This window comes from Bufo bufo, chromosome 3 (genome assembly GCF_905171765.1).
Source record: "Bufo bufo chromosome 3, aBufBuf1.1, whole genome shotgun sequence".
NCBI classification, from domain to species: Eukaryota; Metazoa; Chordata; class Amphibia; order Anura; family Bufonidae; genus Bufo; species Bufo bufo.
In genome coordinates this window covers 238581690-238606112 of record NC_053391.1, presented here as the reverse complement: position 1 = coordinate 238606112, position 24423 = coordinate 238581690, and positions in this window count along the sequence as shown.

The following is a 24423-nucleotide window of genomic DNA, read 5'->3' as shown; positions in this document are numbered from 1 at the left end:
AGGACCTGCCGCCGAGCGGACCATATTCAATACACCATAAAAGCCACATTTAGAGTGCCTTTACGTTCAGTCACTTTACTCTGGTGGAGTAGAGAAATCAGGGGCAATCCAGGCCTTGTTCATTTTTATAAGAGTCAACTGGTCAGCATTTTCAGTTGACAGGCGGATGCACTTATCAGTTATTATGTCCCCAGCAGCACTAAATACACGCTCTGACAAAACGCTGGCAGCGGGGCAGGCCAGCACCTCCAAGGCATAGAGCTCCAGTTCGTGCCACGTGTCCAGCTTGGACAACAATTAGTTGTAAGGCACAGAGGGATCACTGAGGACGCTGACACGGTCTGCTATGTACTTCTTCACCATCTTCCAAAATGTTTCCCTCCTTGTGACACTAGGCTGCTCATCAGGTTGAGGGTGCTGGCGGGGTGTCATAAAACTGCCCAGGCCTTGGAAAGTGTTGCCCTGCCTCTGTTGGAACTGCTGTGTATTCCCCTCATCTCCCCTCCTCAGTTGGCTAAGGAAATCTGTACTCTGCAGCCAGCGTTGTCAGCTCGAAATTTTTGGAGCAATTTTTTTAATTTTTCCACAAGGACTTTCTGGTATTGCACCATTTTGTTTGTCCTCTCCACCACAGGAATGAGAGATGAGAAGTTCTCTTTGTAGCGGGGGTCGAGAAGGGTGAACAACTAGTAATCAGTGTTGGCCAAAATTAGTACAACGCGAGGGTCACGGGAAAGGCAGCCTAACATAAAGTCAGTCATGTGTGCCAGAGTCCCAACAGACAAGACTTCACTGTTCTCATCAGGAGGATGACTCTCAATCTCCTCATCCTCTTCCTCTTCTACTACCCATCCACGCTAAACAGATGGAATAAAACTTCCATGGGTATTACCCTCTGTAGCGGAGGTAACAGTCTCCTGCTCCTCCTCCTCATCATGCAATTCGCGCTGAGAAGACGAACTGAGGGTGGTCTAGCTATCACCGTGTGTACTTTCTTCCCCCATTTCCACCTCTTCCACATGCAAAGCGTCCGCCTTAATTGTGAGCAGCGAGCGTTTGAGAAGACACAGAAGCGGGATGGTTACGCTGATAATAGCATTATCGCCACTCTCCATCTGTGTTGATTCCTCAAAGTTGCGTAAAACCTCACAATGATTCCATCAAAACCACCCTGTTTAGGAAAAAGACGTCCACAAACAGACTTTTGAGGTGGGACAGTTTCCACCTGGTCCCACTAAAAAGGGGTATACCGAAGGGACAGTTCCTGAGAATTTGCAGGAATTGCTCTGAACAAGAGGATTTTTCTGCGGAGGCACGGAAACTGTTCAATCGGTTTAAAAACAGAGGATACCCAGACTCTTGCCTCTATGAGGCTTGGGCCCATGCACAATCAGTGGATCGGATGTCACTGTTCCAATCAAAAAGAAGAGATACATCACAAGAACTAATTAGAGTGATTGGGACATACAATACTGAGGCCAAACAAGTAGGAGATGTTATGAACCAATATTGGTCATTACTAAAAATAGATCTAGATAAATGTCTACCTGATAGCCCAGTGATTATGTACAGAAAAGGTAAAAGTATTGGGGACACACTGGTCCACAGTCATCTTGAGTCTCAACATAAAAATACATGGCTCCAAAACAGGAGCTTGGGTATGTTCAGATGTGGGAAGTGTAAGGTGTGTCCTTTTATCAACATTGGTAGCACATTCACGGACAGCTCGGGAAATAAAATGTATTCAGCATGGACCTTTGCCAATTGTAACACGGCAGGAATTAGTCTATTTGGCACAATGTGACTGTGATTTAAAATACGTAGGAAAAACTTGCAGGCCATCCAAAAACTGATTTTAGAACATATAGGGGATATACGAAATAGACGCGATAAACCCCTAGCCAGACATGTTTTACTGTACCATGAGGGAAATGTCAAATCGATATACATTTCTCTATGATCTAAACCATCAAACCATCAATACGAGGGGGGGACCTAGACAAGATCCTGAGACAAAAAGAGTCCAGGTGGATCTTCACCCTCAAAACTACGGTTCCACAAGGTATTAATGATGGAATCGATTTTGTGTGCTTTCTATAGTCCAGAACCATTATCATATGCAGGGTTCCTACATCCCTTGATATAAATATGGAATAGCCAAATAACATAGGGGGTCTATGGTGACCCCAATGGCTCTCCATAGTGTATTGAAAAACCCTGTTTTGATCCTCTCACAGTAGATGTTATAACGATAAGTTTCTATATTACACACTATATACTACAGGGTGGGCCATTTATATGGATACACCTTAATAAAATGGGAATGGTTGGTGATATTAACTTCCTGTTTGTGGCACATTAGTATATGTGAGGAGGGAAACTTTTCAAGATGGGTGGTGACCATGGCGTCCATTTTATTGTCGGCCATTTTGAATCCAACTTTTGTTTTTTTCAATAGGAAGAGGGTCATGTGACACATCAAACTTATTGGGAATTTCACAAGAAAAACAATGGTTGTGCTTGTTTTAACGTAACTTTATTCTTTCATGAGTTATTTACAAGTTTCTGACCACTTATAAAATGTGTTCAATGGGCTGCCCATTGTGGTTGGATTGTCAATGCAACCCTCTTTCTCCCACTCTTCACACACTGATAGCAACACCGCAGGAGAAATGCTAGCACAGGCTTCCAGTATCCGTAGTTTCAGGTGCTGCACATCTCGTATCTTCACAGCATAGACAATTGCCTTCAGATGACCCAAAGATAAAAGTCTAAGGGGGTCAGATCGGGAGAGACCTTGGGGGCCATTCAACTGGCCCACGACGACCAATCCACTTTCCAGGAAACAGTTCATCTAGGAATGCTCGGACCTGACACCCATAATGTGGTGGTGCACCATCTTGCTGGAAAAACTCAGGGAACATGCCAGCTTCAGTGCATAAAGAGGGAAACACATCATCATGTAGCAATTTTGCATATCCAGTGGCCTTGAGGTTTCCATTGATGAAGAATGGCCCCACTATCTTTGTACCCCATATACCACTCCATACCATCAATTTTTTTTGTTCCAACAGTCTTGGAGGGATCTATCCAATGTGGGTTGTGTCAGACCAATAGCGGTGGTTTTGTTTGTTAACTTCACCATTCACATAAAAGTTTGCCCTCATCACTGAACAAAATCTTCTGCGTAAACTGAGGGTCCTGTTCCAATTTTTGTTTTGCCCATTCTGCAAATTCAGTGCGCCGATCTGGGTCATCCTCGTTGATATGCTGCAGTAGCTGGAGTTTGTAAGGGTGCCATTTGTGAGTAGCTAATATCCGCCGAAGGGATGTTCGACTAATGCCACTCTCCAGTGACATGCGGCGAGTGCTACGCTGTGGGCTCTTGCTGAATGAAGCTAGGACAGCCACTGATGTTTCTTCATTAGAGACAGATTTCATGCGTCCACATTTTGCAAATCCAACACTGAACCAGTTTCACGAAACTAGCAAGCAGTTTGCTAACTGTAGCATGGGAGATGGGTGGTCTCGTAGGGTGTCTTGCATTGAAATCTGCTGCAATAACCCGGTTACTGCATTCACCAGACATCAACACAATTTCTATCCGCTCCTCACGTGTAAACCTCGGCGACATGTCAATGGCTGTAAACAAAGAGAAACTTGTAAATAACTCATGAAACAATAAAGTTACGTTAAAACCAAGCACACCATTGTTTTTCGTGTGAAATTCCCAATAAGTTTGATGTGTCACATGACCCTCTTCCTATTGAAAAAACAAAAGCTGATTCAAAATGGCCCGACTTCAAAATGGCCGCCATGGTCACCACCCATCTGAAAAGTTTCCCCCTCACATATACCAATGTGCCACAAACAGGAAGTTAATATCACCAACCATTCCCATTTTATTAAGGTGTATCCATATAAATGGCCCACCCTGTAGTGTAGCAGGGCGTGCCCAGAGGTGGGAGAACGGAGCCTCTAGGAGCAGGGACAATGCCCCCTTTTCTCCTAGAAGCTAATTAGCATATTATAAAAGTTTGTTTTTCTCAATAACGGCGGCTGGCAGTGAGATGGCACTAATATAGTTATGTTCAGCTGACATTAGCACATTGCTAATGTCAGCCAGCTTAATGCCCATTTTTCAGGTGACAGAAACTCTTTAACAGTAGGACTGGAGGGAAGGGGCATATCAATTTTTTCGTCAGTAAGTGGAAAGCCTATGTGCTTCCCTGCCCCTTGTCACAAAGCACTGGGGTGGGGGGGTAGTGGAACTTCTGCACCATGGCTATGCGCCTGCTGGGTACTGTAGTCCACCACTCCAGTTATTTCTTTAGTTGCCCTTCTCTGAACCCTCTCCAGCTCTGCTATATCTGTCTTGTTCACAGGGGCTATGTTTCATATCACATGATCTATGCCCCTTTTGATGTAACCCATTATCTTATTGGCCTTGGCAGCAGCTGCCTGACACCGGTTGCTAAAGTTTAGTTTGCTGTTTATTTAAATTCCTAAGTCCTTTTCCATGTCAGTGTTACCCACTGTTTTACCATTTAGTATGTACGGGTGACTTGCATTATTCCTTCCCATGTGCATAACCTTACATTTGTCAGTGTTCAGCCTTATCTGCCACTTCTCTGCCCAAGCCTCCAATCTATCCAGATCCATCTGTAGCAGTATACTGTCCTCTTCAGAGTTAATTACTTTACATAGTTTAGTGTTGTCAGTACAGTGTAGCTCTGGAGAATAATACAGGATGTAACTCAATAGCAGGTGAGAAGGTGGTTGTGGTTGTACCTTGGACCTGGAGGGTGAAAGGACCCAAGGAATCTCTCTGCTCCATATGGTGACATTACAAATATAAGGATCTATTACAGACTTCAGATGGGGTCCATCCTATGTCATCTCAATATTTTAATTTTACATGCATAGTTATTAAAAAAAAACAACACAGCTAAAATAAAACAAAAACCTGGTTTAGCATATGTGAAAATAAAGGATATTTTAGTGCTATAAAGGATATAGAACACGCCGCTTTATGTAACAATTTATAATTAGAGTTGAGCGGACACCTGGACCTTTCGGGTTTGACGGGTTCAGCTGAACTTCACAAAAAAGTTTGAGTTCGGGACCCGAACTTGACCCGAACATGACCTGAACCCCATTGAAGTCAATGGGGACCCGAACTTTGGAGCACAAAAATGGCTTTAAAAAAGTCATGGAAAGGGCTAGAGGGCTGAAAATGGCATTGAAATGTGTTTAAGAGTATAGCAAGTGCTCTGCAAACAAATGTGGATAGGGAAATTACTTAAAATAGCAAAATACATAAAAATAAAAAATTATAATCTTGATGTAGGAGGACGAGGTCCATATGGAGTAGGAGGTCGAGGAGGCGGTGTAGGTGGAAGCTGTGGTGGAGGAGAAGGTAGCCAACACTGGTTTTTGGTTTTAATATTTTTGCCACCATGTCGCACGTCCCCATGATGTCCACGATCCAATTGGATATCTGCTCTATCAACTTTCGATGTTCTTTTCTGCGCCTACCATGTTGATCATAGTTAGCGGCGAATCAGGGTTCCACGCCGGAGAGGGAGCGTGAGAAAGGGAGACCACATCCAAGGGAGGTCAATGGATGAAATTAAATGTGATCAAGCGGAAATGTAGGACAAATTATTGAAGCCGAAGCCTCCAAGTAAAGGAGGGGGCGCACGGCAAATACCCACTCCCGACTCGGGGAGGTAGTGACGATAAATAACAATACAGGACTCTTAAGATGTCCTGATATTGGAATGATAAATAAAAAATTATAGGGAATGTCACTGTGGTATTTTGGATTTGGAAGCGTTAGACAGGAGAGGCACTGCTGCCGCTTTGTTGACTCTAGATAACTTCTGCCTGTCGCACGTCCCCGTGACGTCCATGATCCATTTGGATATCTTCTCTATCAACTTTCAATGTTCTTTTCTGCGCCTACCATGTTGATCACGGTTAACGGCGAATCAGGGTTCCACGCCGCAGATGGAGCGTCAGAAAGAGATACCACATCCAAGGGAGGTCAATGGCTGCAATGTGATCGAGTGGAAATGTGGGACAAGTTGTTAAAGTTGAAGCATCGAATGAAAGGAGGGGGCGCGCATCATTCAAAGACACATTTTTTAAATTTAATTCCCTGTCACCTATGAAGAGCAGGGGTTTTTCATAGGCAGAAATGGGTTAATGTCACCCACCAATGGAACAGAAGATTTTTTTAAATTTTGGTCCCTGTCACCTATGAAGAGCAGGGGTTTATTCATGGCAAAAATGGTAAAATGTCACCTAAGAATGTAACAGACGAATTAGTGAAATGTATTTCCTTGTCCACTAGGTAGAGCAGGGGTATATCACAGCCAAAAATTGGTGAATGTCACCCGACAATGTAACAGACAAATTTGTGAAATTTATTAACCTGTCCACTAGGTAGAGCAGGGGTATATCACAGCCAAAAATTGGTGAATGTCACCCAACTATGTAACAGAAAAATTTGTGAAATTTATTAACCTATCCACTAGGCAGAGCAGGGGTATATCACAGCCAAAAATTGGTGAATGTCACCCGACAATGTAACAGAAAAATTAGTGAAATTTCTTAACCTGTCCACTAGGTTGAGCAGGGGTATATCACAGCCAAAAATTGGTGAATGTAACCCAACTATGTAACAGAAACATTAGTGAAATTTATTAACCTGTCCACTAGGTAGAACAGGGGTATATCACAGCCAAAAATTGGTGAATGTCACCCCACTATGTAACAAAAAAATTGTGAAATGCATTAACCTGTCCACTAGGTAGAGCAGGGGTATATCACAGCCAAAAATTGGTGAATGTTACCCGAAAATGTAACAGAAAAATTTGTGAAATTTATTAACCTGTCCACTAGGTAGAGCAGGGGTATATCACAGCCAAAAATTGGTGAACGTCACCCAACTATGTGAAATTTATTAACCTGTCCACTAGGCAGAGCAGGGGTATATCACAGCCAAAAATTGGTGAATGTCACTCAACTATGTAACATAAAAATTTGTGAAATTTATTAACCTATCCACTAGGCAGAACAGGGGTATATCACAGTCAAAAATTGGTGATTGTCACCCGACATTGTAACAGACAAATAAGTGAAATTTGTTTACCTGTCTACTAGGTAGAGCAGGGGTATATCACAGTCAAAAATTGGTGAATTTCACCCGAAAATGTAACAGACAAATAAAAAAAAATAATATTGATGTATGAGGTGAGGTCCATATGGAGTAGGAGGTTGAGGAGGCAGTGGACGTAGCGGTGGAGGTGGAAGTGGTGGTGGAGTAGGACGAGGTAGCCAACACTGGTTTTTGGTTTTAATTATATATTTTTTTTACATTAGGGTACACCCCAAAAGAGTGGGAAATATCAAAAATACAACAATGAGCAATTGCACTGTAGTATAACAATGGCTGGGTAAAGCCGGTATACATGTCTATTCTGCACAAGGTACGAACAAGTCCTGGAACTTGAGCTTGTCCACATTGGCTGTGGACAGGCGGCTGCGCTTGTCTGTGATAATGCCCCCTGCCGTGTTAAACACATGTTCAGACAATACACTGGCAGGCCAGCACCTCCAAGGCGTAAAGGGCAAGCTTAGGCCATGTGCCCAATTTGGAGACTCAGAAGTTGAAGGGGGAAGACCCATCATTCAGTATGTGTAGGCATGTGCACACATACTACTCCACCATGTTGCTGAAATTCTGCCTCCTGCTAAGACGTTCCATATCAGCTGGTGGTGCTGGTTGTTGTGGCGTGCTGACAAAGATTTTTCACATTTCGGCCATGCTAACTCTGCCTTATGAGGTGCTGGTGGTGCCCCAGCTGCATTGGTGACCTCTTTCTCCTCCTCTGCCTTCGCCTTGCCGCCAGCAGCGTGTCTACCGCATCTTACGATCACGCTCCAGTGACGGAATTAAGGATGGTACGTTGTCCTTGTAACTGGGATCCAGCAGCATTGCCACCCAGTAATCAGCGCAAGTTAGAATGTGGGCAACTCAGCGGTCGTTGCGGAGACACTGCAGCATGTAATCTCTCATGTGTGACAGGCTGCCCAGAAGCAACAAAAAGCTGTCCTCTGTGGGAGGTGTATCGTCTGTGTCCTCTGTATCCCCAAAGCCACACACCAGTGATGGCCATGAGCTGGTCTGGGTGCCAACCTTCTGTGAACACGGTTCCTCCTCCTCCATCTCCTCCTCCTTATCCTCCACCTCGTCATCCTCCAGAACTGTGCCCTGCCTGGACAATTGTGTACCTGGTGTCTGTTGTTGCAGAAACCCACCCTCGGAGCCACTTGTGAATGAATTGCCTTAAGCCCTATAAAATGATCCCTCTTCCATCATCGCCCAAAGCATTTTTTCAAGGAGGCATAGAAGTGGGATAGTAACGCTGAGAACGGCGTCATCGGCACTGGCCATGTTGGTGGAGTACTCGAAACAGCGAAATAAGGCACACAGGTCTTTCATAGAGGCCCACTCATTGGTGGTGAAGTGTTGCTGTTCTGCTGAGCGACTCACCCGTGCATGCTGCAGCTGAAACTCCACTATCGCCTGCTGCTGGTCGCACAATCTGGCCAGCATGTGCGCGGAGGAGTTCTATCTTCTGGGCATGTCGCATATGAGGAAAATTATTGCAGTATTTCAAGCTTGAATCACACACTAACAAATGCAGCAAACGCTGCAAATTAAGTATTTTGCCCAAAATGGGTGTTTTTTTTAAACCCAGAATATTATGGCAGTATTTCAAGCTTGTATTTCAAACTGACAGATGCAGCAAAGGCCCCAGATGTAGGGTATTGCCAAAAATGGGTGTTTTTTTAAACCCAGAATATTATGGCAGTATTTCAAGCTTGTATTTCACACTGACAGATGCAGCAAAGGCCGCAAATTTAGTATTTTGCCCAAAATGGATGTTTTTTCAATAACAGAATATAACAGCAGTATCTAACGCTTGTATTTCACACTGACAGATGCAGCAAAGGCTGCAAATTTAGTATTTTGCCAAAATGGGTGTTTTTTTAATAATAGAATATTATTGTAGTATTTCAAACTTGTATTTAACACAGAAAAATGCAGCAAAGACTCCAGATGTAGGATATTGCCAAAAATAGGTGGTTTTTTTTAAACCCAGAATATTATTGCAGTATTTCAAGCTTGTATTTTACACTGACAAATGCTGCAAAGACACCAGATGTAGGATATTGCCAAAAATAGGTGTTTTTTTAAACCCAGAATATTATTGCAGTATTTCAAGCTTGTATTTCACACTAACAAATGCAGCATAGGCCCCAAATGTAGTGTCTTGCAAAAAATGGGTGATTTTTTTAAACCCAGAATATAATTGCAGTATTTCAAGCTTGTATTTGACTGTCACAAATGCACATATGCTCTGCTGGTGCACTGAACGTGCATAAAATGGCCGCCGATGCCTAACTAACAGACGGATAAAAGTTATTTTTCTGTGTCACTGGGCTCAGGGCAGGGTAAAAAGATTGTGCACTGCACCCTCAAAACAAAATCTATGTAGATCGCTGAGTTAACAAGCAATTCTGATTATGACTGTGATGGCTTCTAAGGGCACACGAGTTAAACGCTTGTTGATTGGCTGGTTGATTGAATTTTTCAAAAAGAGCCATTAACTCACCAAACACTAAACCCGAACCCGAACTTTTACTGAAAAGTTCGGGTTCAGGTCCAGGGTCCAAAAATCCTAAAGTTCGGAACGAACCCGAACTTTACAGTTCGGGTTCGCTCAACCCTATTTATAACTAAACTTGAAGGCTGGGATTTTTTCAAGTGAAATATTGTTTTTGCATTTCACAGAAGACGAGACACATGCCGTCATTGTGTTTAAACCTTAAAGGGTTTTTTCTGAGATTACTGTGATTTTAACAGATATAGGTACTTCTAGCGTTGAGTGTGAATAATCGAATCGCAAATTTTAAATGCGAATATCGCCACTTCGAGAATTCGCAAATATTTTGAATATAGTGCTATATATTCGTATTCGCGAATAGTGTTAAATATTCTAATCGCGAATTTATCGCAAATTTATTGTGAATATATTACATTACTGATTTTCGAAATCAAGTAAACAATGACTGGAAATATCGCAAATTCGCATATTGTCTATGCAGCTCATCACTATTACCTCCTGTGCGTCTTCCCCATACTTTTTTTCAGTTTGGACTCCCCTGTTTTTACCGTTTAAACAAATCCTTCTGGTTACCTGTACATCCTGCATGTAGCACTACATGTTGCTGTATCCAACCAAACCTAAAATGCACTGCTCCTTTTTCTACCACAGCTCCAGCACTGCCCCTAACAACACCCAACTAGGTTATAGCTCCTCCCACCAGCTAGTTACATAGACAATCCACTATCACTGCCCCAAACAACCCCCAGCTAGTTTATAGCTCCTCCCACCAGCTAGTTACATAGACACTCCCCTATCACTGCCTCTATCAACACCCAACTAGGTTATAGCTCCTCCCACCAGCTAGTTACATAGACAATCCACTATCACTGCCCCTAACAACCCCCAGCTAGTTTATAGCTCCTCCCACCAGCTAGTTACATAGACACTCCCCTATCACTGCCTCTAACAACACCCAACTAGGTTATAGCTCCTCCCACCAGCTAGTTACATAGACAATCCACTATCACTGCCCCTAACAACACCCAACTAGGTTATAGCTCCTCTCTTCAGCTACTTACATAGACACTTCCCTATCACTGCCCCTGTTACTGCTTTGACACGACCATGGACATAACATCACAGGAAATAAGAAAGAGCTGCATGGTTATGTGACCACAGCCCAGAATGAAAGATAGGTAAGGAAGGTAAGGAAAAAAAAAACATTACAAAGTTACAGCTACCTTCATAAATGATTATTTTAAATGATGTTAATGCAAACTGGAAACCCCCTTTAAAAAGGACCTCTTCCCCCCAACTCATAACCTCCATCTGGACCTTCATTGCGAACTGCCAGTAATTCATTCATAACTTCTAGCAGGGACATTAAAGGAATCATACATCATAGAACAATAAGAATAGATTGTTGTTACATGAAAAATTCAAGTAGTTGCTAAAATAAACATGATAGGGAAGATCACACCTCTTTAAGGATAATCATCTACAAACAGTATGGTTTTGAGGCAGTGGATACATTTTTTTTATTATATTTCATATTATATTATTGTTACATGCATTGCAATTTTTCAGATTCATTCAAAATTACTGCCTGTTCTGAAGCATTGTAAGGGTCCAGGTCAGGGTCAGGTTAAAACAATGTTGTTATTGTTCTAGTAGTTAATAGGATCATGATACAAGTCATTACTTATTGGCATATAATATGGGCTTTGAACAAAAACCCCACAGGGACCTTACAGATAAGAAGTACATCTGTATTACACTTGCCAACAGGGGAAAATGTATTGTGGTTTCATGGGATCACAAGTAATCAATGCTTTAAAATGAGACTCCAAATCTGCAGAAAGTTTCAATGTACAGGATCAATAAGTTTATTCTCCGGAAAAAGCTATTACTGACATCTTAATGTGCTCCAAAAGTGGAGGCCTTTTTGTGAAATGCCACATGCAGTACAGGAAAAGTCTCTCCCAACCAAATCAATGCTGTTTAATCAAAAGTCTCAAAGCATTGCAGGGAAAGCAGTGAGCTGGAGCAGATACAATGTAGGAAAGCGAAACTCTGGATACTGGAAACTACTGTGTCAGAGCCGTAGTCTTGCTTCACCTGCGAAGGAATGAACAGTCTGTAATTTTCTGCTGGCTTGAAGGTAAAATCCCATCTTTTAGTTACTTTCCTGCCTGAGAACGTGAGAAGATAAAGTCTACAAATGACAAGGAACTCATGACACAGGCCTGATATTCCAACTATTAAATAATTGCAGATCAAGGTTTATGTTTTTGTACGTTACTTATCGTTGACAACAAAGATTTTGCAGGGTGAGGAGGGAAGATCCTGTGTACAGCATTTATCTCTTCAGTGCCTGGAGAAGAGGAAACCCTGCAGCTGATCAGTACCTGAGTCTGTGCTGATTGTGGTAAAAGAGGTTAAACTTAGCTTAAGAATTCAGTGGCGAAGGAGACAGATCGACCAGCAGATCGGCAGTGCAGGGGGCATGGCTTGTTGCTCCAACCTTCTGTGCACACAGGCAGACCTGCTGCTCCTGCTCCTCAGGCTTGTGCACAGAACGTCATCAGAGCAGGGAAAGAAGCTGATATCACAAATCATGTGATGCTCAGCTAGCTAGGTGAGTAGGGCCACAGTAGATGAAATAAGTGAATTGAAAACCTTATATTTGCTTACTTAGAAACATACAAAGAACAAAAAAAGAACTTGGAAAACCCCTTTAATGTTTTGTATCTATGATTTGATCCCATAAATACATACACAAATTTCAAGAGCGTAAAGGGCTTCTCCAGGAATGATTTAAAATGGCCACAAGAAACCTTAGGGTACTTTCAGACTTGCGGCAGATGATTCCCGCAGGCAGTTCCGTCGCAGAACCATTTGTAGACGGATAAGGCTGCCGATCCGTCTGACAAATGCATTGAAATACCAGATCCGTCTATTCGGTGTCATCCGGAAAAATGGATCCAGTATTTTTTTTTTTCACAGATTTAAAGGTCTGCGCATGCGCGGACCGGAAGAACGTATCCGTCAATGCGCCAATTTCACTAATACATTTCAATGGAAATTAATGCCGGCATTCCGGCAAGTGTTCAGGATTTTTGGCCGGAGAGAAAAATACAGCATGCTGCGGTATTTTCTCCAGCCAAAAAACGTAAGAGGGACTGAACTGATGCATCCAGATGCATACTGAACGGAATGCTCTCCATTCAGAATGCATTAGGATAAAACTGATCAGTTTTTTTCTGGTATTGAGCCCCTGTGACGGAACTCAATACTGGAAAATAAAAATGCTAGTGTGAAATTACCCTTACCTATAATGTGAGCAGCACTGGTTGTCACCACTTGCATAGCTGCCTATGGGGGTGAGGGAGTGGGACCACAATAGATGGTAATTATGTGATCCTGCCTATGATATGCCATCATGAATGAGAAGCCTAACAGGAAAACTCATCAATATATACAGTAGTATATGCAGGTGCCAATGTGAAGTGTGTACTGTGGCCACACTACCCTCACCCCCAATAATCCTGCACTCAGTACCCCATAATGAAAAAACTGAATGTTCAAAATCTTTACTAATTTATTGAAAAGGAAATACAAAAATATTGTATTGACATACGTATTTAGACTTTTTCCTCAGGACTTAGTTGTTCCTAAGTCCCTCCTGTGTTGTATTCGCTGTTTGCTTAAGGTCATTGCTGGGAGGTAAACATTTGGCCCAGTCTAAGGTCCAGAGCACACTGGATCAGGTTTTCAATAAGAATATCTTTGTACTTTGCTCCATTCAGCTTCCCCTCAACTCCGACCAGTGTCTCTGCCCCATCCTCTGAAAAACATCCCCACAGCATGATAATGCCATCACAATGCTTCACTGTAGGAATTGTACTAGTCAGTGCCTGGTTACCTATAAACATGATGCTTAGAATTGAGGCCAAAAAGTTCAATCTTGGTTTCATCAGACCAGATAATCTTGTTTCCCACAGTCCGAGAGAGTAGTTTTTTGCTAAATTCCATGTATCTTTTACTGAGGAGAAGCTTCTTTCTGGTCGCTCTGCCTTAAAGTCTAGATTGGTGGTAAGCTGCAGTGAAGGTTAACCTTCTGAAAGTTTCTCCCACCTGCATACATGATCTTTGGAGCTCAGCCAGAGTGACCATTAATATTCTGGTCACCTTACTTACCAAGACACTTCTGCCCGGATTACTTAGTTTGGTGGGGTGGCTAGCTCTAGGAAGTCCTGGTTGTTCCAAACTAATTAAATTTTAGAATTATGGATGTCACTTTGCTCTTGGGAACCTTTAGTGCAGCATAATGTTTGTACCCTTTTTCAGATCTGTGTCTCGGAGCTCTACAGGCGTTTCTTTTCTCCTCATGGCTTAGTTTTTAACTGTGATAGGGATAGTCCTCCATGAGACTGTATATAGACAGGACTGTTTCTTTCCAAACCATGTCCAATAAACTGAATTTAACACAGGTGGACTCTATTCAAGGTGTGGAAACATCCTAAAGATGATCAACAAAAATGGGAGGTCCCCGGAATATATGTGCATGCAAAATTTTATTAAGGAAGATTGAGTGCAGATTGATATGGGAAAATGTAATTTATTTTTATTTTCAAACAAGGCCATAACTTAAAATCTAAAAAATTTAAATGGGTCTGAAGACTTTCAGAATGCACTGTATCTCTTAATCCTGTGCCCCCTCATCTAATCCCCAATATGCTATCCCCTTCTATCGCTGAAGCCCAATCATTAATAGTTATCACTTATTAAAAAACCCATACCTGATCCAGTTTCTCAATCTGGCTTGTTATGGAACTCGTATTCTGCTTGCAATAAGCTTTCCTACATCCATGACCTCTTTCTTTCCCAAAGACTTAGCTTCTTTGTTCTCATAGAAACATGGTTGACACTTGCTGACATAGCTTCCCCTGCCACACTTCTCTATGTAAAACTCCAATATACTCACACTCCCCATTCAGACAGATATGGTGGTGGTTCTTGCCTCCTCCTATCAGGTGACTGCTCAATCAAATCATCTCCAGCCTTCTTTCGAAGTTCACTCTGTCTGCATCTACTCTCTGTCCCACCTTCAAATATCCATTATTTACTATCCACCAGGCCCTGCTACTGCCTTTTTGGCTCACACACTTCCTTTCAGCTGACATTCCCACTATCATGGGGAATTTTAACATCCCTACTGACACATGCCATTTAAATGACTCCTATCTCCTATCTTTTACTTCCTCATATTGCCCCACAAAATGGTCCTCCACAGCCACCCACAGAGACAGACACAAACTAGACCATGTCACCTGCTTCTGCTTCCTATCTAATCTCTTAAACTCTCCTCTCTCCCTCTCTGACCACAATCTACTTGCATTCTCAATCACCTTCTCTTCTACTGACTCTCCAGTCCATAAACTTCACACCCTTGTAGAAACATATTACTATTCACACACTCTTTGGCTCTCTCTCACCACTGCTCACAATATCTTCCCTTTCCTTCACAACAGCAGCTGTTTTCTACTACACTACAAATTACTTCCGTTCTCGACTACCCCAAACAAACACACACAGACCACTTCAAATCAATCTACAACCATGGCACACGGACCAAACAAAAAAAAAAATGACACAAGCTTGCAGAGTTGCAGAATGATACTGGAAGAAAATCAACTTCAACCAATTCTTCATCATATACAAACAAGGTGCTCTCAACTTCAAATGTTTGCTCACCTTTTCTATACAGGACCTGCAAGCCCAAGCAATTGTTTAAATTAACTCTCTACTCTGTCCCCTACCTCCTGTCCTCTTACCTATTGTTCTATATAGTTTTGTTACTGCTGCCATTGCCTACCCTCTTTGTTTTCTTCCCGCACATGATCCTTCCGTGCACTATTTACGGATGCTGTATTTCTTATTAATTGTGCATTTAGTGATGACAGTCATGTCCATATGTAGCTTTCATCTTGAAAGAGAGCCTATGCAAACAATAGCCTGAAACTATGTATTTATGATGTTTGGTGCACTTATGGCTAAATAAACCTCAAGCCAAAATTCCTAACTGCAAACATCAGGCCATAGACTTTTTGGCAAGAAAAACACCATAAAAATACCAAGTAAAACACACCTAAAAAGGTGACTTCAGCCTGTAGCTGGTCCTAAATGCATGAGAAGATGCACAATGAGCCTGCTGTATGGGGCACCTATCTATTTATGTGCAATACATTTGTGCAAACTTAATCAATTTAACAGTGCCTTCGATTTAAGTATTGCCAATAGTAATGAATGTCTTCAGTATATTTTGATTTAATTTCCTTTATGGACCTCAGCCTTCCAGTGCAAATCCTATAGCATAGCAATGAGCATGTTCATAGAGTACGCTGTGCCGTCCCCTTAGCCATTACAGATACAATTCATTTACTATTCTATGAATAAATAAGCACAGAGCCTAATGGGGTCTACAAATGCCATCTATGCATCAGAAACAACATACAAGGATCAATGCAGCCAGGGTTCTGACCCCTAATAATAGAATAGATAAATATAATGAGATGAGATAAATCTAAAGTTATTCTTCTGTTTATCCCCATTAAGTTTGTTTAACTCTTTCACTAATTGTGCCAAACAATTTACAATGGACTTTGCCATATCTAAAAATTCTATATTCGTAAATGATTCATAGACACATGAAATTTGTACAAAACAGGTTATCTTTATAGATGATTATTTCTGCTTTCATTTATAAAGTGTGTATAGGTGCATGCATCTCAATAAATTAAAATATTGAAAGGTTATTTCAATAATTACATTGAAAAAGTGAAACATAGATTTATCACATATAGATTAATCTATTTTAAGTATTTACTTCTTTTAATGCTGATGATTATGGCTTACAGCTAATGAAAATCCAAAAGTCTGAATCAGAATAGAATATTGTGAAAAAGTTCAATATTATAGATTCATGGTGTCACACTTCAATTAGCTAATCAACACAAAACACCTGCAAAGGTTTCCCAAGCCTTTGAATGGTCATTCAGTAGGTTCAGATGGCTACATAATCAATGGGGGGGGGAGACTGCTGACTTAACTGTTGTCCAGAAAACAGTTATTGATAACCTCCACAAGAGGGTAAGCCACAAAAGATCATTGCTGAGGAAGATGGCTGTTCACAGATTGCTGTATCTAAGCATATTAATGGAGAGTTGAGTAGAAGGAAAAAGTGTTGTAGAAAAAGGTGCACAAGCAACAAAGATAACAACAGCCTTGAAAGAATTGCCAAGAAAAGGCCATTTAAGAATTTGAGGCAGATTCACAAGGAGTGGACTGCAGTGGACTGAATGCTTCAAGAGACACCACACACAGACATATCCAGGACATGAGCTACAACTCTCATACAACTGTCATATTCCTTGTATCAAACCAATCATGACCCAGAGACAAAGTCATAATCGTTTTACCTGGACTAAAATGAAAAGGGAATGGACTATTGCTCTTTGGTCCAAAGTCCTGTTTTAAGATGAAAGTAAATTTAGAATTTCATTTGGAAATCAGGGTCCCAGTGTAAGCCGTGTATCGGGGTGGGCTCCCCAGGATACAGCGAAGTCACAGAAAAGAAAAGCAACACTGACACCAGCTTTATATGCAAGAATAGAAAAAAAATTATAATAACACAACAATATAAGTATACACAGACTAAGTTATACCCCAGGCCCACAGTCACCGTCCCTGTCCGAAGGACAGGCCTAGCCCGATGGCGCACACAGCAGAGCCTGCAAGTCGTGCTGTGCTGCTAAAGAGGACACACCTATCCGGTGGCAGACGCAGCAGAGCCTGCAAGTCAAATACTAAGCCGCAGTTCAGTACAGTAAGGCCTAGCAAAACATATAACCCTAACTATCTACTTTAAGGCCTAAGCTAGTCTCTGTTACTTCAGGCGCCACACAGTATAAGACAATCAGTAACCAGGTGTACTGACCTGCGTCCGTTCTGGGCCCGAGGATGCTGCTTACCCGGGATGGCCACCAACCTCTCAGCAACTGTGTGTCCTTTGTTTGAAAATCAGACTTCTGCCCACACGCTGTAAATGGTCTTCCTGGGACAATCTCTCTTTCAAAGAGATCTTACCGGATCCAGTAAGGGGACATCAGCTAATCTCCTTCCTCTGCGTGTCCATTCACTCCTGGACATCCGCAAGCCAGGATGGAATCGGATTCAGTCTCTCCCAGAACAATCCTCTCACCATGTCAGATTAGCTCCCACTTCCTTGTTCTCTTCAGAAGCACACTGCATGAGTCATCATCTGCTTTGCATATTCAAATCCCAGAGTGTGCTGGCTGTAGCTGCAAAACAGTGGCCTCTAGTGCCCAAAATGCCAAATGACAGTTTCAATACAACTAGGCACAAACATCAGACAGGAAGAGCTGTTCCACAATCTCACACCAGAGTCTGGAGGGAGAGTAGAGGTTCAGTGTGAAGTTTCCACAGTCAGTGATGGTTTAGGGAGCCATGTCATCTGCTGGTGTTGGTCCACTGTGTTATATCAAGCTCAATGTCAGTGCAGCCGTCGACCAGGAAATTTTAGAGCACTTCATGCTTTATGAGAAGCTTTATGTAGATGCTGATTTCATTTTCCAGCAGGACTTGCAACCTGCCCACACTCAATGGGGCCTTTTGTCAAGCCTCATTTCTTGAGAAAGGCCCCATTGAGTTGGGCTGTAGCGTTTTTCTCAAAGGGAACCTGTCACCTTCTAAATACATGTAAACCTGCAGTGTGCCAGACCGACAGGGGAATTATATGTGAGGTCACGGTGTGAGCATTAGATGGGCCGAGGTACATACAGTTCTGGTTACTCGCGGTTATGTCGTCCCTGGGCAGGCTTGCACAAGTGATGAGGAGAACGGCACAGGTATTCTCTGGGGCACACTCTGGTGTAAGGGACACAGGCCAGATGGTGGTTCGAGGTGCCCTTGATGTTCTGTATTAATGTTTCTATGGCAAGGTCCCTTCTAGTCGTGTCACCAGTACCTTTTATGGTGGTACAACCATTTACTGTAGTGTTAACTGAGGAATTGGAGACTGAGACAAGGATGGTGCAATCCAACTTATAACTTTTACTGAACGTTGCTCCTGGTAACATTACATCCAAGGAATAAAACAATCTTTGGTACATCCATGTATGAAATACAGTCTCATGCATACGGGGGTAGGGTATTGTAAGTCCTCAGATAAAACAGGCTCTTAGTCCTATATATATATATATATATATATATATATATATATGTGAAAGCTACTGATTCAGACTAGGCTCTTGTAGTATAAAATGTCTTAGGCTGGTGAAAACTCATGCATGATTCTAACCTGTATTGAAGGTGGTTTGCAGAACCCTGGAACCTCTATTTTCCAGTGCTTTTCTGACAGATGGCCTATCTGTCTTTAGAGTTTAAACTGGGAGGTGTGGATGCCAGAAGCTGTGTCCTACACTTGGTTGCAAAGGTGCCTTAAGTATGGCCATCTGCTATCCTTCGAATTGAAATACATATTATAATCCCCTTAAATACTTGCTGTTGCAGCTTGTCACTGGTCACCCCAGAGGAGTGAGCTATAGAAGTAGATTTCTCACCTCTGGGCTGAATCTTGTAGGCTTTAATCCTGGACTGTGGAGCCAACAGGGAGAGAGCAGAGAGGCAGGAGGCCTCCCTCCAGCAGGCAGCTACATCATGGCTGCGCACTGACTAAACTAGTCTGAACCTGAACCGGACTAAACTGCCTAACTTGGCCTGAGCTAAGCTATATATACACTGTAACACTGCCCCATCTTGTGGAGAAACTAGTGTAGTGCACCCTAACTAGGCCTGTGTAAAGGATCTTACATTTAAAAATCACATAGTGACATGGGAGAATATGACATGAGATGAAATACAGCATACAGGCATAATATATGAAAATAAAACACAATAAAACAAGTTTGCGGTGGCCACGATCACATAGTGGGACACTGCAAACCTGCCAGCAGTACCTCAGGGTAGCCCGCAGTGTGATACTAATCATACTTTTCATCCTGAAGTTCGATGCTGCATAAGGTCATAAAACGATCTTTTATCCTCCGTCTGCGCTAATTTGCATGTCAGCTTGAAGTCAAGGGGGCAGCGGCCTCCTTGCTTCAAGTCAAGGTAACCACGCCCCCTCTTGCCTTTGAGTCAAGCGCATGCACGGTGCCCTCTATTTTACTGCACGATCCCATGCCCTGACATGGGATTGCGCAGTAAAACAGAGGGCACCGCACATGCCCGAGACATGGGAAAGAGAAGCCGAATTGCGGGCTGTTACTCAAAGGCAAGAGGGGGCGTAATTACCTTGACTTGAAGCAAGGAGGCCGCTGCCCCCTTAACTTCAAGCTGACATGCAAATTAGCGAGGACGGAGGACAAAAGATCGTTTTCTGACCTTATGCAGCATCGGACTGCAGGATGAAAAGTATGATTAGTATCACACTGCGGGCTACCCTGAGGTACTGCTAGCAGGTTTACATGCATTTAGGAGGTGACAGGTTCCCTTTAAGATAGATAAATAGATAGATATTCTTGGACACAATTGGTTTTATCTGTAGCTAGGTGTTATCAGTTTTATTTCAGGTACAATTTTTTTTTTCTTTTGAATTAAAGTTTTCAACACTTACTTTTCTTTTCCCCTTTCCCCCACTGCCCTATAAAAGGCTCTCACAGGCTACTTTTAGTTAGTGAAACTCTTGATGAGAGATCATTGACTGCTAGACATTCCTCTATGACGCATCCGAAGACATTTTGTCCAGTTGACAGACTGAGAGAGGGCACATCATTGAACTGAGAGAAGCAGAATGATCATTTTGACGAATTACCTGGTTTTTAGGCAGTTCTGATCTAACTGTTAGGAGGTGTTGGAAGCAGACAGACCACAAGTCAAGAGGATCATCTGATCCTCAGACAAGCACAAGCAGCTCCTAGTTTCATTACCTACCATCCAGACACAGATGACACCTTCATTACACATCCCTGTCTCTGCTGGACCATTTTTAAGTGCTTAGCAGAAGGAAATTTTGTATCTCAGCCCCATTATGTGTCCTGCCCAGGGCCGGTACAAGGCAGGGGCCGAAGGAGCGGGTGCCCTGGGCGCTACCATTTGCGGACAGGAGGGGGGCGCAGGTGAAGTGCCAGCAGCAGTGGCGTCGCCAGGGGGGGGCCAGAGGGGGCCACGGCGGCGGCCCCCCCTACATCATGCTGTGCCCCCCCATGTGCCCCCCAACTAAAATGACCCCCCCCCCCAAGTGAGCAGCCGCCGCCGGGCACAGGGAGATGAGCGCTTCCATTGCGCTCATCTCCATTGTAAACTGTCTGTGCCAGCGGAGGTGCAGGGGAGGGAGAGGCGTGTCCCTTCCCTTTCCTCTGATAGGCTGCAGGCAGGCACCGAAGTGGAGGAGAGGCCCCGCCCCCTAATTACTCCTGTTTACCTTTCTAAAGCTAAAGGACCTTTGATGATGTCATCACAGGTCCTGTAAGGGAACTGCACAGTGTAAAGTGTAGTTCCCAGGTTAGAACAGTGCATCTGCCAGGACCTGTGATGACATCATCTTCAACATCACAGGTCCTGCAGAATCTAGCAAAGGAACTGCACCAAAAATGGTGTAGTTCCTAGGTTTCAAAGGTACATCTGCCAGGACCTGTGATGACATCATCACAGGTCCTTCAACCCCTAACAGCAAGTATTAAAAGTTCACAAGCAGCTCTGTATTGATCCATACAGACTGGAATGGAGAGGTAAGAGGAGGTCCTCCACTTTTCATCATTTACCCCCCCCCCCCTCCATGCCCTGTTTTTACTCATTGCTCACTCATGTATACTACTTCAGACAGTTACCACTACCTCATGTACCTCACAGTGACTATAATGCATAACTGACCACATATTTCTATAAACACTGCATCTACAGTATTATACCTTCTATGTGTCACATCAATACACTGCTCTGTATATATATATATATATATATATATATATATACACACACATACATGCACACACACTGCATATATTACACAGTATTATACATGCAATATGTACAGATATATAGTATATACCGCAGTGCACTGATATGTGAGGTATGAGGTATAATAGATGCTGTGTGTACAGATATCAGTACACTTCTGTATATACTATATATGTGAGGTACGAGGTATAATAGATGCAGTGTGTACAGATATATAGTATATACAGCAGTGTACTGATATGTGAGGTACGAGGTGTCAATACACTGCTGTATTTACTATATACCTGTACACACTGCATCTATTATACCTCGTACCTCACATATTACACTACTGTATATACTGTATACACTGCATATATTATACCCCGTACCTCACATATCAGTACACTGCTGTATATACTATATACCTGTACACACTGCATCTATTATACCCTGTACCTCACATATCAGAACACTAGGGAATATACTATATACCTGTACACACTGCATCTATTATACCGCGTACCTCACATAACTGTACACTGCTGTATATAATATACATCTGCATCTATTATACCTCTTTTGTGTGCCAGGGCTGTTTTGTAATCCCATTCCGGCCCTGATGGCATAAATTATAAAACGCAGCAGCAAGAATAGTTCATGGAACAAAGGGAGGGGCTATAAAAGGGGAATGGGGGCCCAATTTAGATTACTGCTATGGGGCCCAGTGATTTTTATGTACGCCCCTGGCTGCAGGCACTAGGCCGGCAGCCTATCAGAGGCCGGCGCAATGACGTCATCGTGCCGCCTGAGCCTTACATTACAGCGTGGGACACAGGAAGAGGCTGCATCGCATCGCTGACACTTAGGTAAGTATAAGTGTTTTTTTTGTTTTTTTTTTTACAATAGTGTCACTGGCACATTGGGGGGGCTTATTACAAAACTGGCACATGATGATGGGGGGGATTTTATACTGGCACATGATGATGGGGGGGAACTTTATAGTGTCTGTGACTTTCAAAGTCCCACAGTCCTTTGTTCTATTGCTTTAAGTATATTCTTGTTTTGAAACAACATTGATTCTTTCTTAAAAACGGGGGGGGGGGGGGCGCAGTTTGCCATCTTCGCCCTGGGCACCAAATGGCCTTGTCCCAGCCCTGGTCCTGCCATTGACAGCGAACTACCTTTGCCTTTAGTTTCAGTGATGTCATGAATCGGAAACCATGACTGATATGGACTAGAACTGTATATTCTTTACCAACAAATCCAGCTTCCATTTGGGATCCAAGGATGGTCTGCTTTGAGTATGGAGTCTTTTTAGTCCTGCCTTTGATGTGGAGTGGCACAATGCCACAACTGCTGGTGTGGTGATGTGGAGAGCCATCCCAAAAGACATTCGGTTACCCGCAGCAGGAAAAAAGAGATAGTAATATCTCCGAGATATGTGCAGGACATCCTCTGGGCACATGTGCTAACACTCATGGCAGGATTTCCAATTCACATTTTTCAACACAATAATACTCGCTCACACACAGCAAGGGTTTCCCAAGATTGTCTCTGGCAGATTGCAACACTTCCTTGGCCTGCCCAGTAGCCAAACATTAAAGGGGTTGTGTCATCTCAGACTTTCATGGCTTAACACTAGGATATTTCCTCAAAGTCAGATAGGTCAAAGTCCCACCTTTGAGGCCCACAATTATTTTCCAGAACAGGTCCGCAAAAGTGAAGGGGAGTGCACTGCATATGCACAATATGCTCTCCATTCATTTCTTTGACAGTTCCAAAAATAGCCTAGCCTATAAAAATGAATGTAGAGTGAACCGCACATGCACGGCTGCCCTCTGCCAACTTCGAGGGTCCCGTTCTGGTCTACTTTGGGTACCACTCCATTCACTTTTATTGGACTGTGAGCAAGGGATCAGCTATTTTTAGCAATCCTACAGAAATGAATGGAGGGTGGCCGTGTATGCATGACTGCACAGTGCATGTATGCATGACTGCACAGACTTCAGGGGTCCCATTCTGGAGATTGGTGTAGGTCCCAGAGATGGGGCATGCACCTTTTTTACATTGGTGGCATATCCTATCTGTAACGGTCACGTCCACACACACACAGGGGGAAGGGTAGTGACCACTGCGCTCCACCCTCACCCCTGGCCCTGCCTACTTGCCTCACGAGTCCTGATGACAGGGGACAACTGGACGGCAGTCCCTAACTTAGGATATGTGCAGGGAAGACAGACAAGACAAAATACGGAACATGAACGGACCGGGTCAGAACCAAGAGAGCTACGCAGTACAACGGATTAAGCAAAGAATGGTCAGGAGAAGCCAGGGTGAAATACCAGGAGAGTAGCGAAGTACAAGAGGAGTCCTAAGAGAGTAGTCAGGTGGGAGCCGAGGTCACAATACCAGGATGTATGCGCAGTACAGGAGGAGCAGGCAGAGGATCGTCAGGGAACAGGATCAGGTAAATATTCAGTAGTCCAACAAATAGCCAGGAACCTAGAAATTAACAGGCAACCTGTAGCCAGCAGGCTGCCTGTATTTATAGTGGGGAGTGAGGGTCATGTGACGTGGCCAGCGTCACATGACCGACAGACCAACCAGTCGAGCACCGAGTGATCAGCTCGGCGCTCAAGGCAGACTAGGAGCAGGGAGCCATCCAGCTAGTAAAGCCGCCCTGGGAATAAGGTCAAACACAGAACCTCATTCCAAA